Source organism: Cyrtonyx montezumae, unplaced genomic scaffold (assembly GCF_038088225.1).
Source record: "Cyrtonyx montezumae isolate F1298 unplaced genomic scaffold, pur_monq_1.0 scaffold_3, whole genome shotgun sequence".
NCBI classification, from domain to species: Eukaryota; Metazoa; Chordata; class Aves; order Galliformes; family Odontophoridae; genus Cyrtonyx; species Cyrtonyx montezumae.
Genome location: NW_027072034.1, coordinates 33,478,249 through 33,498,368, shown reverse-complemented (window position 1 = coordinate 33,498,368; position 20,120 = coordinate 33,478,249). Strand labels below are relative to the sequence as shown.

Genomic DNA, 20,120 nt, shown 5'->3' with positions numbered 1-20,120 from the left:
CGCGGCCCCCGCGGCCGCCCCGCTTCTCCCGGCCGCGCGTCTAACTTAATGCACCAGCGGCAGCCCGAGCCAGCGGCCCCCCCGGCCTCCCAGCCCCCCCGCGGCAGCCCGGGCTCCCGGCGGCCTCCCGCTGCCGGCGGAGCCCCTGGCCCCGGCGCGCCCGGTTCCCGCGGCGCCCGGGGCGGCGGCGGCAGCGCGGCATGAGGCGGCCCCGCGCACCATGAGACACGGCACCGGCCCCGGCACCGGGCGCGAGGCGGGCGGCGTCCCCGGCTCCTCGGCGGCGACCAAGAGTTTGCCGGCTCCCGAGCCCGGCCTCCTGCGCGCCTGGAGCAGCGGCGGCCGCTGCCGCAGCGGCACCGGCAGGCAGCGGAGAAGCGGCGGCATCCAGCCCGGCGGCACCGGCACCCAGGTGGCCACCGCGGACAGCAGCAGCAGCGGCGGAGGCGGCTGGGTCTTCCCCGCCGCGCTCCCGCAGCACCGGCAGCCCAGGTAACGCGCCGCACCCCGGAGCCCACCGGGACGCAGCCGCGGGGGGGGGATGGGGGTGGGGGGGTGGGGTCGGGGCAGCCCCCGCCGTCCCCGGGGATCCCGCTCGGTGCGGGGTCATCTCCTCACCGCTGGCGCGGGGGAGGAAAAGTTGCGGTGAGGTCGGGGGGGATCTCTGCTTGAGACCCGCTGGGACGCTTGCGTGGGAGCGGGGCTTGCGGTGCTCGCCGTAGCCGCGCACGCAGCCTCGGCTCGCTTCCCCGCAGCGTGCGCGATGGGGGAATGCTGAACGCGGCGCTCACGAGGAGTTGCGCGCTGCTTGATCTCCTGCACGGTCACCGTGCGCTTTGTCAATTAGCGAGCACGCTCGTCCGTAAACTTTACTCGGCGCTCCGGAGCTGTCGGCACGGCGGCAGCTTACTTTCACTCAAGTGACTCAGAAATGATGAGCGGCTTTGAGCATCGCGGCCGGCAGAGGAACTCGAATCTTTTCGCGGTGCTACGTCTCCAGAAGGGCCGCGGGACTCGCGGCTGCGAGGCTGCCCAGCCTGACCTAGTGCGTGGCAGCCCTGCCCACGGGAGGAGGTCGGAGACGGATTGGGCTTGGAGGTCCTTTCCAGCCCAAACCGTTCTGTGATGCTGTGATCCTAACCAGGCTCTCGGTGCCCGCTCAACAAGTGGCGGCGTCTTGAAGCCGAAAGCCGACTCCCTCCCATCCCTGAGTGAGTGGTGGTTTGTGCCCCTCCGTGGCGTTGGGCTGTGTGCTGACACTGACTTAGCAGCGCTCGCACCTTGCAGACATGGCCCTGCTGAGCCCTGCTCCGACCCGTGCAGCCATCAAGCATGCCTAAAATTGCCTTCCTTCACGCATTGAGGTGCTGCCCTGCCTGTGTGAAGCGCTGAACCCGTAGGTTATATTTCGCAGAATTGCAGCTGTCCCATTTTCTAGCCCAGCATTTGAAGGTACTGTTATTTTATCATAGGCAGAAATGTTGTCTACTGTTAAAATTACCCTGTGCTTTCTAATACAATGCTCTGCTTTCAGGTGCTTATGCATTTGCTAAGCTTGAAAGTAGGCTGACATTTTCCGAGCTGAGTATTTGCTGAAGACAGAATCTCTTTGGGAAGTTTCAGATAAAATGGTTCAGCTATTTCTGAGAGTGTGGTGAGAGGAAATTGCATTCTTTGACCACGTATCTGACAAAGATGGTTTAGGTATATCCCATCCTGCACTAGGAGACCTTAATCTTTGTTTTCCCGTGAATCTGCATTTTTTGGCTCTCTTGAAAAACCCTTTCATTGAAACCGTTGAATTCTTGTGGCTTTGTGTTTTGGAGCAGGAAAAAGATACTTGGCTTGGGATCAGCCTTGTGACGGGGGTATACGTCACGTTGATTGAGCCTATGAAAATCTTCCAGAATTTGGAAGTGGTGGGCATTTGGGGCTTTGCCTGTGGCACTGCTGGAGATGCTCTCGGTGTTATGACACACTGAGCTTGTCCTCCTAGGAAGGATGGAAGCACTCCTGCTCATGGCTGGAGGGCCGAGTGGACTTCCCTGCACAGGTCTTCTCAGATGTTGCTGCTGTGGTGAGCACCAGAAGGAGGGGACGTGGGGCTGTGTCCGCAGCAGCTGAGTGTGCCTGCTGGCATGGAGACTGGGTGGGGAACGAAAGGGTAACTGCTTCATTCGCATGCATGGGGAAAGAGAATGTGGGATTAGGGGGGAGAAGCAGCACTGGCGATGGAGATGTGGTGGAAGTGAAAGGTGGGGACCTTGAATCAAGTGAGAGGGCTTGGTGGAGTTGGTACACAGCAAAGTTTGGCAATGAGGTGAAGAGGAAGGGCTGGAAATGGAAGCGGAGGGGGAAAACTCAGACCCAGAGAAGGAATGGTGAACAGAAACACATGGTGAGAGTCTTGTGGTGAACAGGGACAGGAGACCTTGGCCTGCAAAACCAGTGGTTTCCAGACTTTCAGTGGTTGTATTGTACTATTACTGCTTCTTTGTCCTCTCATCTCCCCCCTCACACAGCCTTCTGTGCTCTTCTGCCCTTGAGTGTACTTCTTTGCCCCACATGAACTGCTCTGACATCTGGTGACGGTCTGATTTTTCGGGTGGTGCTGTGTGGAGCCAGGAGTTGGACTTGATAATCCTTATGGGTCCCTTCCAACTTGGGATACTCTGTAATTCTGTGATCTCCTTGCTCCAAGGAGCAGCTCTTGTTGCTCACCATGCGTTTTGCACCACCTTCCTCGAGCTGTGGGCTTGCCACAGACAGGATGGCATCTGTGTATGTCCCCGTTGAGTCTCACACTACACTTCTGTGCTGTGGACCTACGGGATTCATCTCACCCTGCAGTAAGCTGATGCGGGTTTTCCACAGGAAGAATTTATAGCTCAGTATATTGAGAATAAATCAACACAGCAAAGTCCTGTGGAAACAAACCAGTATGTTATCACGGAGCTGATGCTGATGCTACACATTTGCTTCAAGAAGAAAAATGAAGATCATCAGCTGATTGTTCTGGTTTGTAGCCTGGCATTCTTTAAGGATAGGACATTTTGCACAGCCCTAAGTTTAGAGCAAACAAATGATGTCACTGTACAATTGGCAAATGGTAAATATAAAACAACTGAGAATGGCATTCAAATGTGTATTTTATGAGTACTTTACTGCTTTTCTTTCCTCCTAAGCTGGACACTAGGATTTAAGTAACTTTCATTTGCATTTAACAATGTTTGGCTTTCAAGCTCTTAGGACAGAGGCACTCAAGTTGCAAATTTTGTAGGGAGATCATTATCTGTATGAAAATAAGGCATTTTCTGGGATTTGGCTTAGCTTTCTGTTGATCCTTGGTTTTATTAAAACTTCTTTTTGAGAAACTAGGCTGAGGCCATGCAAATATTTGTATTTTAGCTAACTTAGTTCAGGCTGGAAGTGTAACAGAAATCAGCATCAGCTGAGACTGACTTTCCTGTTCTGAGACTGATTACTGAAATTGGAAAAGGAAATGCCGTGTAATACTGTTTAAGCAGAGTGTAGAGATGGTGGTGGATTTGTTTATGTAGTGGCATCACAGAGGGATTTTTTGGGGAGGGCTAAGATCCTTTGTTGGGACCTGCTGCTTTGTGCCAAGCAGGATGTATATATATTGATGTATCACTGGCTGAATTCAGAGCTGTAAGAGTTGCAGAGCAGGAAGGACAATGTGACATGATGTGACCCTGTAGCTTTGTTATAAAGCACGTGAGAAACCAGAGACCTGGCTCACTCCTTGCATTTATCTTGTGATGGCTCAGAGATCTCTGTAGATTGGGCTGTTGGATTTTGGGACGCACCTTTCTTGGACCAATCTATGTAATTTCATGTACCTTTTGGGGATGAAGGGATAAAAGCTGCTTTTTATACTTCATGTCTTGCGTCTCTTCCCCTAAAGGCAAACCATGATGCACACGTCAGCCTAACCCAAATGTTGTGTTTAATAACAGTTTGGTAAAGTCATTTCTGTTCCTTTATTCAAGAGCCAGAAAATCAGAAATCAGTGTCTCTTGCATGCTGCTTGCCTCACATGTTCCTTAGGCACCCCCAAAGCTATCTTTAATTCAGCATCAATCTGAAAATTCACCTGTGGCTTCAGAGGAATAAACCTCTCCAAACAGCTAAGCCACCAGTGAGCTTGGACATTTGTCATCAGCAAATAGCATTGTCATACACTTTGCTGTCTGCTCTCAGTACCTTCCTGTTGTTCCTTGCCCTGTCCCTCATCTACAAGCTCTGTGAGGCAATACCATTGCTTTCTGCAGGGCATGTACTGTAGGTGCGCACCCTGCTCCATGCGGAGAGCTCTGAAATACTCCAAACCTGACTGTATAAATGGTGAGTACTGGGAGGTGGGCTCACCTTCTGCTTGGACACAAGTCTGTGTAAAAAAAGTGGTCTCTTGCTGACCTGATTGTGACTGAAAGGAAACTGTGTTCATCTGTTTTACCACTATTCTTATGGATCTGTGCATAAAAAATGAAAGTACCTAAAGGGATCCTACAAGAAAGCTGGAGAGGAACTTCTTTCAAAGGTGCATAAGTGATAGGACAAGGGATAATGGCTTTAAACTAAGAAAGTAGATTTAGTTTGGCTAACAGAAAGAAATTCTGCACTCATCGGGTGGTGAGACAGTGGGACAGGCTGCCCAGAAGAGCTGTGGGTGCCCCATCCCTGATGGCACTCAAGGCCAGGTTGGATGGGGCCCTGGGCAGCCTGAGCTGGTGTTTGTCCAACTACAGCAGGGGTTGGAACTGGATGGGCTTTGAGGTCCCTTCAAACCCAAGCCAATCTATGATTCTCTGATTCTGCCATATGGGAAAAAAGTCTGAAGGACATTTATGTGGGCTTGAGATCAAAGTGGAAATTTAAAGTTCAGGTGTGAAGCTTCTTTGTCATTTCAAGCATGGAACAAGAGACAGAATGACAAAGCATCATCTACCTGGACATCTAAACCGTCCTTTCTCTATGAATATTCTCATGTCAAATAGGTGTAATATGTGTTGCATTCATACGTAATAAGTCATGCTGACAGTTAATGAAATAATATATATGTCACCTAAAACAAAACCATAGAAATGCATTGCCATAAGTCACCGAAGATGCAGGAAGTTAGATAAAATCTTCTATAAACAGCTCAGAAAACATTCAGATGTGAGTGCAGAAAACAAAACAAAATAAAACAAAAATGGAATTAATTAAAAAAAATCATTAATTCACTGCAGAAACTATGGGTGTACCCACGTCTTTGAGATTATATGTGTTGATTCTTCCATTCCAAAAGCATATGGTGGTAGGGAGGAGGTTAAGACATTCAAGGTTTGGTGATCAGAGGAACAGTGCAGCTTCTGCATGAGTAGCAACAAGGCTAATAAAGCGATGACTGGCAAGAAAGGAAAATCTGTAAAAAAGAAATCAGAAATCTGTAAAATTCTGCAGTGCGTGGAGGAGGCAAGCTGGGAGTGACTGCAGTCAGAGACAGCCATGAGGGCACTGGGTGAAGCAGGCAGCCATGGGGACTGAAACAAAGGGAGGTGGCTCCTCGAGCAGTGTGGTCGAATGCCGAGCTCCTCACCACAGGATGTGGATGCTGAGAGGTTACATCAGCTAATGAGGTGACTGGATGAGTTCATGGAAGAGAAATCCATCACTGGCTATTAAAAACAAAACCACTGCCTCTCGCTTAGGAAGCTTTGATCTGTAAATTATTGGGAGCCTGGTGAGTATCCTGAGGAAATACTGCTTTTGATTTGACCAATTCTTTGTATGCACTCCTTGACACCATGTCTGGCTGTGGGTGGGCCAGGTGGTCCCCCAGCTGTGCCTGCTCTTCTACTTGAGGTGTGTTGGGGACCCCAGCACAAGCAGCTCATGGAGGCTTGCACCTTCCTGCCCTGTGATAGTGCATTTGAGTAGAAAGAGCTGGTTTGAGGAAACTAGTTGATATGCTCCAGAGCAGAGCCATGGAGTGAGCTAAGGCTTATGCAGTGCTGGAAAAACAGGGTACAGGGCTCAAGCTTGCTGCTCCCTGGTGTCCTATTATTTAGCCATACAGTCATGCCAAGGATGACAGTCTTATCTCCTTGGGTTCAAGTAGGTTCAGAAAGCAATTACATTCACAGAAGCAATTCCGCCAGGAGACATTGAATACCGAGCTACAATGCCTGGCTGAAGGAGTCTCTTCTGGGAGACCATTGTATTGCCACGTGCCTGTCCCACTCACAGAGCCTGCCCCAGCCTTAGCTGCTGCCCAGAATCAGAGGGAGGGGTTGGGGCTCAATGGCCTTGTTTCCTGACCCGGCAGTGCTGTCATTAGTTTTATCTGTCCATTGGAGAGCAGGCTTTGAAATTCCAACAAAAAAAATGGAAGAATATGGTAGACAGTCATTTCTTTCACCTAGTTGCAGCACTCAGGCACTGGTTAAAGCAATTATGTCGTGTTGGTTGCTGGTTACTGGACCAGAATTTTCTTAATCATCTAAAAGACAGAATTAAAAACCCTGGGTCATGAGCACCACAGCTGTTCTGATCCAAAGCCTGTGTATTGCTTAAGCAGTGGTCAAGGTATAATATATTTACACATAGATTGTGCTGGTGTTATCACTAGTTTCCTGATGAGAACTAGCTATATGAAAATGACAGCAACAGTCTGAAATTCAGCAATGTGCAAGTCATCGTGGTCATTTCTTAAAACTCCTCCATGCTAACTGGTAAGAAACTCAGAGACAGCGAGTAACTGAACTGTATGAGTGCCTGCATGTATTTTAGGACTGCCTTATGTAACAGAATGGCAGGCCCTTACGCTGAGCGGGCGAGCGGTGTTGCATAAGCAGCTGGGGAGCAAGCAGGAGCTCCAAGAGCACTCCTGGATTCTGCAGATCCTGCTGGATCTCATTTGATGATTTAATAAGCCATATTAACGTCTCTTCCCAAGAGTTATCTCAGAGCAGTGACACTGATTTCATTTCCCAGATAAGCATCACTTTTCAGAAACAGCATCAAACTTTTCAGTCGGTTGAGCAGCTTAATGTCCTGGTAGCCTTGAATTTTCTATAGTCAGCACTCAATCCAATTGAAAATAAAAACACATTAAAGTGAAAACCTTGAACGGGAAAATACTTGTTTTTCATTCTAGTTTCTAATTCGGTAACCATTCTTAAAGCCCATCACTATGATTTCTTCTATCTTGGGAAAAACAAATTATTATTCAAGCAGCTTTTATTTTCTTTAAAAATAGACAATACTGTTCAATTGTTGGGAAGAAAACCAGAACAATAAAATCAACTTTAACAAGCGTACAGATGGCAATGAATTTCTTTAACATAATTTTAGTCCTTCAAACAGTAATAATTAAGTTTGATTTTTTTATCATTTTGTCATTGATGAGCCGACCCGAGTGTTTTTCTCTTGATTCATGCTTAGGTTCGCCAAGTCGTTAAGCCAGAGAACTCTTTTAACAGGAAGCTCCCACCTGTAATCTCTCAATCAACAGGTGGATGTGACTGCAATACCTGAGAATTGTTGGTTGTCTGATCAGCGGAATGAAGCCAACTATGAGTACATCTCGGACTTACTGGTTTGGGTGGGATGACTCATTAATATGTCATGGAGAATTGATGCAGTATTTCCCCTATCATGGATAAGATTGATATTCTTGCACAGTCCTGTAGATAATAAATATCTTTAGTGTGTGCACTGGGATCAAGTGGAGTTGGGATATTTTCCTTCTATTCATAGTTCTTATACAAAATATCTGCCTGGCTGTTTTTATTGATGATTCTAGATTTTACCTGTGGTATTTTGCCTGTTACTGGTTTTGACATCTAAAACAGGAGAAGGTTTTAAATTGGAGGCTTTGCATTTGACATACCCACAGCCCTATTACACTTACAGTGAGAGCTCCTTTAATTTATGATTTATTAACTTATACGATTTCTTCATGGACCATTAAGGCCACTACTTAGACAAAATCTTCATCCTGTTCATCAGATGTGCATCTAGCTTTTAAAAGTCGCATTATCTTTGGTTACCAAGGTCAGAAGAGTATTTTGTTCCCGTTTAGTTTTCACTATATCAGTGCAGCATCTCTGGAATACACTTTCTCCGTCATTCTGCCTGAAAACAGCCTAATCAAAGAATACTTCTGTGAACCACATGGGTGCATTTCCAACAATTTCAGCAAGAGCAATGCAGATACAAAATAAATAGGTCACTCATATCCACTGTTGTATTCGTATTATTTTTTTAATAAGAAGGACTGAAGAATCTTGTTTGTTTTCAGAGCTGTCACTGAAGTAAATAGAAACTTTCCTGGAATAATTCTGGACCTTTGATTTGCTTATTTACAAGGTGACATGAGTCCATTTTTTCATCTTTACTCTTTCCTACAGCATGAAGGGCTTTATTGTAAGCTGATGCACTCTGATGTATCCCAGCTGGTTGTGGTAATTACACTTTTACTGCCTGGCCCCTAATATCCATATTTCTTGAAAAATGCAGAGTCTTTTTCAGCAACACAATATCTTGCTGTATCTTGCTGTTATTCAAGTATAGAAATAAAGCTGCATTTGGTGCCTTTGCTACTGTCCTCATTAAGGCAAAACTCCCACTGAAATCAAGGGGAGTTTGGCTTGACAAAGAATTACAGGCTTGAGCTTCTGACAGAACTAAACCTTGTCTTTTTTTTTTTTAACTTTATTATTATTATTATTATTATTATTATTTTATCTGTTACTCCTTCTTTTACATAATTATAATCTCTAGGTTTTTTCATGAGGACCTTGTATTTTCATATTTACTTCAGTCAGGCCTTAGGACCTTCTGCTTCTTCCCTTTCCTTCTCTTTTCTTCTTCACTTTTTCAGTTCTCCTGTTATCCCCACCTTCACTGAATACAGTACTGTAAAGAGTTGCTATAGATCATGCACGTATCAAGGAATTTCATTATCTCTTTTAGATTACTTCTACACATAGGTGTCTATATCCATGTACTTGCCTTAGGGTGATGCACAGGTTTATAAGATTGGCGATTTAGACAGAGATTTATTTGCACAAAATCCACCTCAGTAATCTTTCTTTGTATTCTGGCAAGATCTTAAAAGTTCCTCCGAAGCATTCACGCAGGGTTTTAGCAGTAAATTGGGTTTTGAAATGACACAAATATTTGGCACAGTATTGCAGTCAGAAGAAAATACTTTAGGATTTTAAAGTCTGTGTGAAAAGGGTTTTGTTGATGGCAACAAAACTGGAAATCTCAAAATAGATTTTATTTGTAATTGTACTGTGGAACGATACAAGCTTAGACCACATATATAATGCTGTTGTGCATCATTTCTCTTGTCTACAGTCTAGGGCAGCCTGATAGAGAAGTGTAGGCTCTGATCAGTGATGGGCTGCATTCACAGCCAAATGCTTGAGAGGGTTACCAAGCAGGGGACTGTGTCATGCTAAATACACCATTGATCTAGAAACTGATGGGGTCACTGATCCTGGAGATCCAATAGACATGTAGAAGTGGCACTGAGGGATATGGTTACTGGGCATGGTGGGCTGAAAGTTGGTCTAGATGGTCTGAGAGGTCTTTTCCAACCTTAGTGGTTCTATTATTGGCAGAAAGAGGAGCCATGGTGAAGGCTCTTCTAGGTGCTGATCCTCCTTGGTGGTTGAGCTATGTGAGGCATTTCCTTGTGCACCACAGGGTGTTACTTCCAGCTGCTCTTGGTCCTTCCCTGTATGCACTGTCCCTGCTGGTACCTGATACTACGTCATACTTTCTCACTGCTACTTATTAATTATTTTTGGTTTTAAGACAGAAAGCCTTTTTATTTTCTTGTATTGTTATTTTCTTTCAAGTTGAACTGACATTCAGATTATTTTCCAGAAGGCCTCGTTCATGCTTGTGAAGTAAATAATAACTGCATGCCTTCTTAATGGATAGTATAGAATTTCAAAGTAATGCCACCAGCTCACAGTTCCTTAGCATCTGGATCCCTCCAGACATTCCTATTAATGTAAAAGGCATAACGCTTAAGTTGCTTATCCTTCCTTAAATAAGCAAACATGTTTTCTCTTTTTGTGAAGATTACAAATATTGTTTCATGGTGTCCAATTTTCTGCTTCTCTGGAAAACCTAAAATATATTAAAAACTACAGGCTATATGCATAGTATAATGCCAGTTAAAAAGGCATCATTTATTTAATGCAATCACTGTTTCCTTTGCTCAAAACTGTCTTTTTCCAAAGAATGATTTAAAACATATCTGAACAATAGATGTATTGTTGTTGACCAAATATGGAATTTGATAGTCTTTTTTTTTTTTCAAGATAGATTATTTTTCAGAGTACCTAGGGATATAAGTTCAGTATTTAGATTCAGAATTCACATTTTGTTTTTTCTGGTTTATAATATATGTATTTTCAAAGTCATAATTGGCATTAGACTTGCCATATTTCTCTGCAGATTTTTTCCTGCCTTGAAACTACTAAAGGGTCATCATGCTGGTTAATGAAAGGATTGTATTTTTTCTAAGTCATGAGTATTTAAATATTCTTCTACGCAAAATTTTTCCCTTTCATGAGGTAGTTTTAAGAGACATCTAAAAAAATTCTGTCTTGATAATGCAGGTTAAGTTCATTCAAAATCTAGATATCCAGTGGTGGAAGGTAATGAGACATTTCAAAATTGGTACTGTGTAATTGAGAGGGGATTCCATATATGAGATGCCTACACAAAAATTGGGTATAGCTCGTTTTGCAGCTGAATCCCTCTGTACTGTTCTTAGAGTGCATAATCAGTTACGCTTGTGTTGATTTAATCAATTATTCTTATGCACAAACAAACAAACACAAAAATCTGGCTAATTTCAGGCTCTCTTTGAAACACCAGACCTCGAGATTTAACTTACAAAGAAAGAAATACTATTTTCAAGCCTCTAGAGTGATTTAAAAAATGGCAAAGATATATTTGGGAAGTACCATACTTCTTGGTACTGGCAGCTGTGTATCCTTATGCAGAAGTGGATTTGGCTGAAAGACCAATTCATAAATATTGTATCCAAGGACTGCAGCAAGCTTTCATATTTTCAAGAGATAATGTAAAATGTGCAACATTTTTTCTTCACCCTCAGAAGTCTCAGCTTAAACAACTCGGTCTCCAAAATATGATGAATAATGGCCAGCTAGCCAAAGTATCCACGTCTTCTTCAGTCACACAGACTGGAGGTGATTCTGCTTCTTCCTCAGCAAGCTAGCACGTGTAGGAGAAAAGGTCAGCTTGCTACAGTCAGTCTGAAATCCGTCCTGCACACTGGCAATCTGCAAAGCATCTTGGAAGGAGGAGATGTCAATAAAGAACTTGACTCCTTCACTCAGTGGCTTTCCATCTCTCAGTCTGTGAGCTTCCATGCAGGCGGTACAGACTGCTCCTCACTGTGTTACATGTTGCTCAGAAAGCCACATGGGAGATGGGGAATCACTCATGGCTCTCTTAGAAAAGTGTTGTTTTTTTTCTCCTTGTCTCTAAACCTTCCCTTTGATCTGCAGTCTGAGAAAGCAAGGGGTGTAAGGAAGAGGTAAACATAATCTTTGATCTGATTGCTCCTCTCCTTCTGGGATGCTCTCTGGGAAAAAAATTTCCCCCTTGGGAAGGCAACATTTATCATGGCAGAGGCTCTGTGCGCAGGATCGTCTGGGAAGACACTGAGCACGTCTGGCGGGCGCTTGACATTTTAGCACAGACTCAACACAGCACCTTCATTCAGGTAAACACTTAGGCACATGCTTTTCATTACCCTTTTGCTCAGAATTGTATCTAAGTCTTCTGAATATGGAAAGATTTAAGTGCATATTTAGGGGCTGACTTATTCACTGCTCTGACTCACACGTATGCTGCAACAGGGATGGGTTGGGTGGAAAGGGAGCCATCATCACAGTAGCATGAAAGCTGAGAATCGCCTATTTTTCAAAGATCACAGAGAATCCAAGGTAGGAAAGGACTCCATTCTGGCCAGCCTTTTTTCTGCATTTTATTCTGAAGTAAATAACTTGTTGAATGCTTCTCTCTAGTTCTGTTTCCCAACTACTCTCCGGGTTTCTTTTGGAGAATTCTGTTTCAGGTGAAACTCCTCTTACTCTGCCAGAATGCAACACCTCCTGCAAGACAGTTGTCATAGAGAATAAAGAAATAGCTGGGAAGTTGTGAAACATTTCTGCAATGAACTCAATCATCGTGTCAGCATAGCATATTCTTCAATTTAAGACCAATTTTCCATTGCTTTATCAAATGTTATCCTTTAGTACTAAAGCCATAGCTGCAAGATTGCCTTAATTTTGCTTTAGTGAGTATGTTATGCTACTGTAAAAGATGACCCTGCCATACTCCCGAATTTCAATACTTATTTCTGTTATATCCCTTTTCCAGGAGCTGTAGGCAAGACCAGAAAGCTGATCTTGCTGAAACGTAACCTTTTCTGTGGGTGGATAGATTAATTTTCAGCTGTTGTGTTTCCCTAAACTGGTTTGTACAAATGGTGGTGATGGGTTCAAGGAAGGAAAGCAGGACTTCCTTTGGAGCTGCTGTGGGTTTAAGTCATCTTACGGCATTCCATGAATATTTTTTCACAAGTGTCCTGGAGGACTAGATAAACAGTGCTGTGTTTTGTCATGCAGGAAGTTGGTGAGTAGGGAGACTAAGGCAATGAGAAAGTGATGACCAGCAGGAGAGGGAACAAAGAGAGTGAATGAGGAGCGAGGGAGAACAGGAACTTTGAGCTGCAGATCATGGCAGTAGAGAAAAAAGAGAGGGGACAGATGGAGAAAGAGCCCCCAATATGAGATGTGGCAAAGCTCTGTGGTCAACTGGAGGAAAAGAGCTGGAAAGAGGGCAAAGAGGAAGGTCAGGGTGGAAACTTGCATGCAACACAGTGGGAAGAAAGAGGTTGGAGGAGAAGCCAAGGAGGTCTTCGGGCTGAGCAAAAGCTGGAAATGGGGTGGGAAAGCAAGGAGTAATATGCAGAGTTGCTTGGAATGTACTTGGGACTTGGAAAGCCAGAAATAGAGATGAGTGGATGATTGTCCTCAAATGTGAGGCTGTGTGAGAGGTCTGAGGTGTGGAAAGAGCTGGAGATCAGAGTGAGCTGCTTGCTCACTTGGGCACCTAGAATGGAAACCCAGTGCTGGCAAACTTAGCACTTCTCTGCTGCCAGCAAACATTCACAAAGCCCATAGGAAGAGCATCTTATCCCCGCCTCTTTCTGCTTCCCCTTGTTCCTACCTGCATAGGTTCCCTGCCGCCATGGCAGCTGCCAGAGCTTGTTAGCTGAAGTAGCTGGAAGTCTGATGATATTTTGGAAATGTCACAACAATGCCCAGTAAGGAGCACTTTCACTAGCAAAGCCACATGCTCGCAGAAGCTGCATTAAATGCTAACCACTATGGATGCAAAGTCAAGCGCTCAGAAATTAGGAAATAGTATAATTAAGCCTGCCTGTGTGATTTTAATTTATTCACTTCCTGCGTATTCATTATGATTCAGTACTTAATGATTTAATGATTGCACTATACTCATTTTTATCTTTTTATTTTTTTGTTGTTGTTGCTGCTTGTTACCAGTCATTTTAAGTCATATTAATTTGCTGGCATTTCCTAATCAGTTCTGATTCACTGCACAACTTCTGGCTTAAGCTTGGGGGACAGGTCAAGCATGGAACCATTCTGGTGCCACCAAGGCTGACTTGTCCTGGCCTGAAACAATTCTGAATTGACAACAATGAACTCCACTTAACAGGTTGGCAACTCTATTAAATGTTGGCATTCCAGTTGTTTTTTAACTGAGGAAATCTTTGGTGCAAAGACCACACGCACCTGCAAAGGTGGTTAACCATTTCTCAAGAATGTACCACCTCTCCTTTTTTACTGTTCTGGCTAAAATCAGGAGTAATCCTAACTCAAGGCAGACACTATACAGGAAACTTGCAGTCCAGGTGGTTTGGTTATGGGAACGTTCTGTGTGACCGAGAGAAATTCCAGATGGAGGGATCCTGCAAGGCTTCCAGGCAAGCACTATACCCACGTCACTCCCTAGAAAAACAAGAGGTGAGGGAGATCTGACAAGCTTAGCCATGAATAAAATTCACATTTCCTGCAGCCAAATACATGAGCCTTAGTAAAACCCTCAAGACTTCAGATTTTCATCTCAGTCATCCTGTAGATTCATTTACTGAGCTAAGCTTTTCATAGAGCTCCTCCATCTTCTCTTGGAATTATTGCTTCTTTATTTTGGGAGTGGGAGGAAAAGAAGAAAATAAAGCTCATGATTTTGTTCTCAGTTCCAATACCTACAAGTGACAGTGCACAACAGCAAGGCTAAGAAGAGAACTTTATGCACAACACTGCCGGATCATGCAGGGCAGTGTCAGCGTATCTAAGGCAGGTAGGGAATGGGAATGACCAGCAGCTACCACCACTAGCAGCACTGTCCAGTTCCATTACTGTGGCTGCTGACAGGCTCAAAAAAGTAGTTTGGAAGAACAGGATAAGTACAACACAAAAATATTTATGGGTCATATCTGGTTCCCTTTACATTGGGGTATTTTGAATGAATGTCTTCTGGGTTCAGATCTATTTTCCACCAAGCAAGCAGTGGAAAGCATATTTAGTATGAAATGCTGTCTCCTTTGAACTCCAGCGTGACCAAATTTTTGCCTTTATCACACAGAGTTTTGTGGTTGCAATGAAGCCATTCAACGTTATTGCCCGTCTCACTCTGTTCTCTTCATAACTTTCCAGTAGTTTGACTCAGCTCATGTAATTTTTCGGACCTCTTTGTCTGTTTTAAAAAGGAATCCTTTTTGGTTCATCAGGATTCAGGAAGGTCAAAGAGAAAAAAATGCATTTCGTTTAGAGAAAAAGTACTTCCCTAGCAACTTTGTTTCTAAGACTTTATATAGCTTTAAAGGTAGTTTAAAAAATTAAATTTGCCATAGAATCTGGCATTTATATTTTGAGGTGTACATACCTGAGAGATTATAAATATTGAGTGCTACTTTCTTGCTCATTTTCAGATGCTGCTGATGCTGTTATATGTTTTAGTATCAGCCTTTCAAGATTTTAAATTAAAAAATGCTAACTGGTTTAAATAGTCTAATAAATAATTTTTCTACTAGTATCTAGAGTCATCTTTATGACTGCTGATACAATTTCATTTTAAAGAACTATGCGCTATTTTTGTATCTGAGAAAATGTAAGTTGTACATGTTCAGAGCTATATAAAGCTTCAACAATTCTTTCTGATATGAATTATTTCCAAAATTGTCAGTATGTAACCAAACTCTTGAGATCAAACGGGCTTTTAACTTAGTTTTCTGATCTTCTAATAGCATCTTTTAGGAGCAGATTGACAGGCATTGTTGAAAAATTTTATATATATGTATATTTTACTCCCTGCAGAACCTTGTGCAAAAGGAATTTTATTATCTCTTCATAAAGTCCTTAATGTAAGAAAACACAAACTTTAAGAATCTTGCTGTAACAAATTTGCTTCTTCTTTCCTGAGTAGGAGTTACATGTGCTGTTTTGTATTGGAATTGTAATTCAGTAAGGTATAAAGCTTGTCCTTGAGTTGGAAGGTTGTTCTATTGGTGAAGTGACTTGATTACTCCCATGTATTGATGTCTTCAGAAGCACAATCAGTCTTGTTTCTATCATATATTTTTATGCTCCGAACCTATATACATGCAAAAAATTCCATCCTTTAGTTGTGAACCGTGTAAGAGTAAAACTTTACACATTTCTCTTTTGCCGTGCAAGGCTGTAATACTCTGAGAAGGATAATAACGTAAACAGTAGCAATAAACACCTTCACTATGTCCATGCATCCCATCCTGTCAGATTGATGCATTAACTTGTTGGATTATGGTCTTCAGTCAGCAAAGCACAAAGAACGCTGATAAATAAAAGTTTAGCCTGTTTTCCCATATCATTAAAACCAATGGTGGTTTTAACACTGATGGAAGGCAGTGGACATTGCTGTCAGAGCAGACGGAATTTGAAAGCAAATATGTTACCTGTTAGACAGCTCTTCAGTAAAGAGAATCATTCTTTCATTTACTGTGGTCTGTGGAGACCAAAAGCTCCCCCACGGACTTCCAAGGGACCCATCTGAAATCTGTCCGTTATAGCTACAGTAAATACGTTGTTGTCATGGTAATGTGGTGATCAAAGTCTGAGGGAAAAACTCAGGCATTTCTCTGGTTCATAGTGTGAGATGAAAGACTTGTCGAGAAATAAAATAGAATTGATCAGCATTTACTTTAGGTTGGCTTTGCAACCTTCCAGAAAGATATTATGAATTTTAATTTAAAATTAAACTGCTTCTATTTAATTATGTGATTTTGTATATCTGTGAGGATATTTTTTGCACCCAGAAAAATGCTGTCAAAGTCATCAGGGTAAGGTGGAGGTGTTCTTTCCTGGATCAATTTATAATGCAGGGAAGTAGCTGTGTGTAGCTGGGACAATTCACCGATCTCCTAAGAGATGAAAGATGTGTTTTCACAACAGACTAAAGCTCATTGATGTCCACTCTACCACCAGGTGCCCCTAAATGGTGAAGGGCTGCTCCCACTTGCACACTTGGTTTGGCAAATGCCAGTTTGCCAGCCCCCATCCATCCCCTGCTCCTGCAGCTGGTGAGACTTCTGTTCTCTAAAGTCCCTTCAGTTCTCTAAATCAGAAAAATAAAATCCAAAGAAGGATAGCTTCTTGTCAAATTACTGAACTGAATCAGCCACACAGGGAGGAGGGACTAGCAGTAAAGACAATCAAGGATAAAAGAGGAGGAGCTGTGGAAGATCTGCATTTTTCCAGCCCATGGTTTTGAGCCTTGAGCACTCAAAAGGCAGAGCCTGGGCTGCTTACTGACTGAACAGGAGAAATGCATGTCCCACAGGAGTTATGAGGAGAAAGGTGGCTTCAAACTATGCCTTACTTAGACCAACACATGCCACGTGTAGGATAGGAATACTAAGCCCCAATGCCTTCTGCACTAAGCCAACAGATCTTTCCCACTGGGTTGTGAATCCTCCCCCACTGTGGCCCACTTCCCCATTATATTGCTTGGGAAACTGGGACACCACTTTCAGGCTTCTGATTACCACTCAGAAAGGGCTGCTTGAATATCAGCCCCAGTTCCACAGAATATTACCCAGCTCTGATCCCTTTTCAGAGGATTCATCCCTTTGCCAGCATGCTTACAATGTGTTTCTAGCCTGGCTCTAATATTACTTGCTCACAGTGAGTGTCTCGTCATTCCAACACAGCATCCTTCTCTTCAGTGGTGTAGCTTAATGGGGTATATGCATACATGCCCATAAATCTTGACAGATCAAACTGTGCAAGCTTTAGACACAGTGAAAGGGGATGACTCACCTGATGAAGTGCTTGCTAGTCAAAGCAAAAGCTGCACAAAAGAAATCATAAGTGTTAAAATAAGCTTTTGTCAACAGGGATAGATTCTGACCTTCTTAATCACAGTGACTGTGTCTCACAAGTATTCCCAGTGAATGAACTGAAAATACATGCAGAGTAATAATGAGAAAGGGTACCAAATTCCAGCTCTAGGTCACCCAACTTGTGTTAAAGTCTCAATCCATCTAGCTGTTGTATCATGGCTAATGTTTCATGATCACCCTTTAATATATGAGAAAACAGCTTAATCTAAGGGAGCCTTCCTGATGTGTTATAAATGTGATGAGTACTGAAGGGACCATTGAAATTACAACTACAGAAAAACCCAATGTGAGATGGCACACGACATGATGATATTAAAATGCTGAGCACTTGTAACTTATTTCCTTGACACTGGAGGTGGCCTGCAGCCCATTAACCAACAGGCTGAGCTAAAGGCCTCAGTGTGGAAGAAAAGGCAAAAAACAAGAGGAAATTCCATGAAAACAGTAAAAAAAAATGCTGTAAAGGACAATAATCAAGGAGAATTCCTCTTTCAAAGTGCGTGATAGTCTGAATGGAATAAATGAGAGTGTTGAAACCACAAGGGTGGCCTCCATTCATGACCAGGACTGAATTCAATTTTTAAACATGAGTAGTATAGAAATTGGGTGTATTTGAGGCTTTGGAGATCAAGCAGAAGGGCTGTATAAACACCATGACTACAAAACAGGAGCCCTCCCTAGAATTTTAAGGAAATTCCTGTCAGTAAAGAGTGGTGAGCTTTACTACATTATTTTATTCAGAAGTTATTGTGTCAAGTACTGTGCTTAGTTTCAAGCCCCTCACTACAGGAACGGACATCAAGGCCCTGGAGCATGTCCAGAAAAGGGCAGTGGAGCTCTGACGGGTCTGGAGGACAAGTCTTATGGGGAGTAGATGAGGGATCTGGGATTGTTCAGTCTGGAGAAGAGGAGGATCAGTAGAGAGCTTATCACTCTCTTCAACCGCCTGAAAGGAGGTTGTGGGTGAGCTGGAGGTCAGCTTCTTCTCCCAGGTAACAGCAACAGGGCAAGAGGGAATTGCCTTAGAAAGAGTAATCAAGCATTGGCACAGGCTGTCCTGGGAAGTTTTGGACTCACTGTCTCTGGAGCTGTTCAAGAACTGTGTCTATGTAGCTCTGGGGGACATAGTCAGTGGGCATGGTGAGAATGGGTTAATGGTGGGACTAGATGATCTGAGAGGTTTTTTCCAACCTTAACAATTACATAATTCTGTGAAAAAACAATTTTATTCTGTAGACCTCAATGATAAGATATTCCTCGTCTTGAGGATATTACTGTCTCATGCAGTTTTCAACATAAAGTAAATAGAAAAGTAGTTTTGTCTGACTAAGGACTTTATTATATGCCCCAGAGGAATTAAAACTCCAGGAAAGGAAATGGAAAAATCCAGAAAATGAGGAAAGACAAGTACTGCAATTTAATAGCATGTTTAAAGCGCATACTTATTTTAGAAATTGTGCTCAATATCTTTCCTCATCAGGTTTTCATTTATGTGCAAGTAAGTACCAGCTGACATATATTACTAAATCACAATGCAAGGGTCGATAAACATATCCGCAAAACTTGCTTTTTTTCCTGCACTGTGGTCTGGTTATAAAAAAAAAAAAAAGGAAACAAAGAAATGAAAGTATTAAGAGCACTTTTTTTATCTCCACATAGATCATAAATCAAGCATACAGTAGAAGTTTTCATCAGTCTTGAGGCAGCACTTGGCTGCATGGAATATCGAATATCCGAAGGAAAGACCATAACTTCTGAGATGTGCTTGCTGTTCTCATTTGTAATTTATCTCTTAAAAGTATGGCAGCCGAATGATAATGCCCTTCAGTGAGGTTTTCATATCCCAAGAAGTACGGAAATCAAGAGAGACATTCCCAGTCTGAAGACCTGATGATTTTTCAGGATTGAACTCAGAGTGACTTCAGAGGCTCTTAGTCCCTAATCCCCCATGTACTGTTTGTACAATTCTGCTTCTGAGTGTTTAACGTGCTTTTATCTCTCAGTGTGAAATGCCCATGTAAGCAGAGGACAAACTAAATGACAGCGCACAAGTATGAAGGAACAACAAAATAAAGGGTCGCCATATACATGAAGTGAAAAAAAAAGACATTTTTTTCCCCTTCCTTGTACATTTTTGGAGCTGAAGAGGAGTCTGATTCAGGAGAAGGCTGAGCAAAATGGAGCCTGAGAGTCAATGTGATTGCTCTCGATAAATAGATGAAAAGGAAACATGAACAAGGAAAGCTATTGAAGCTAAAGCACAAATTATCCCAAGAGCAAAAGGTTTAAACTTTCAATGCATTGTTGCAGAAAGTTTAGGCCACCAGGTAGAGAAGTTCCTCTAACCATTGGGAGAAAATACTGAAGTAGCTTCTCCATAGGATTCATGGTGGAGAAGCCTAGCTGATTAGACACTGGTAACTGTGAAGTTTGTGATTAGTGTGGGACTATAGAGGGGAGGGAGGTGCTTAGTCTGAGCTTTTACTATCACAGCACTTCTTAAGCAGGACATACTTGATTTTGATAACTTTCTTAGAAATGGGTTATTCGTACGTAAGAGTTGCTGTTTCTCTCTACTGACTAC

At 43.1% G+C, this 20,120-nt stretch overlaps 1 protein-coding gene across 1 annotated transcript in view; it reads left to right on the top strand.

Annotated features, from left to right (window-relative positions):
• Positions 1-452: 452 nt before the first annotated feature.
• Positions 453-20,120, top strand: part of NPAS2 (neuronal PAS domain protein 2) — a 96,928-nt gene continuing 77,260 nt past the window's right edge. Inside the window, exon 1 of the mRNA XM_065741138.1 lies at positions 453-492. The gene's annotated coding sequence lies outside the window, so the exon portion shown is untranslated. The remainder of the gene's footprint in view (positions 493-20,120) is intronic.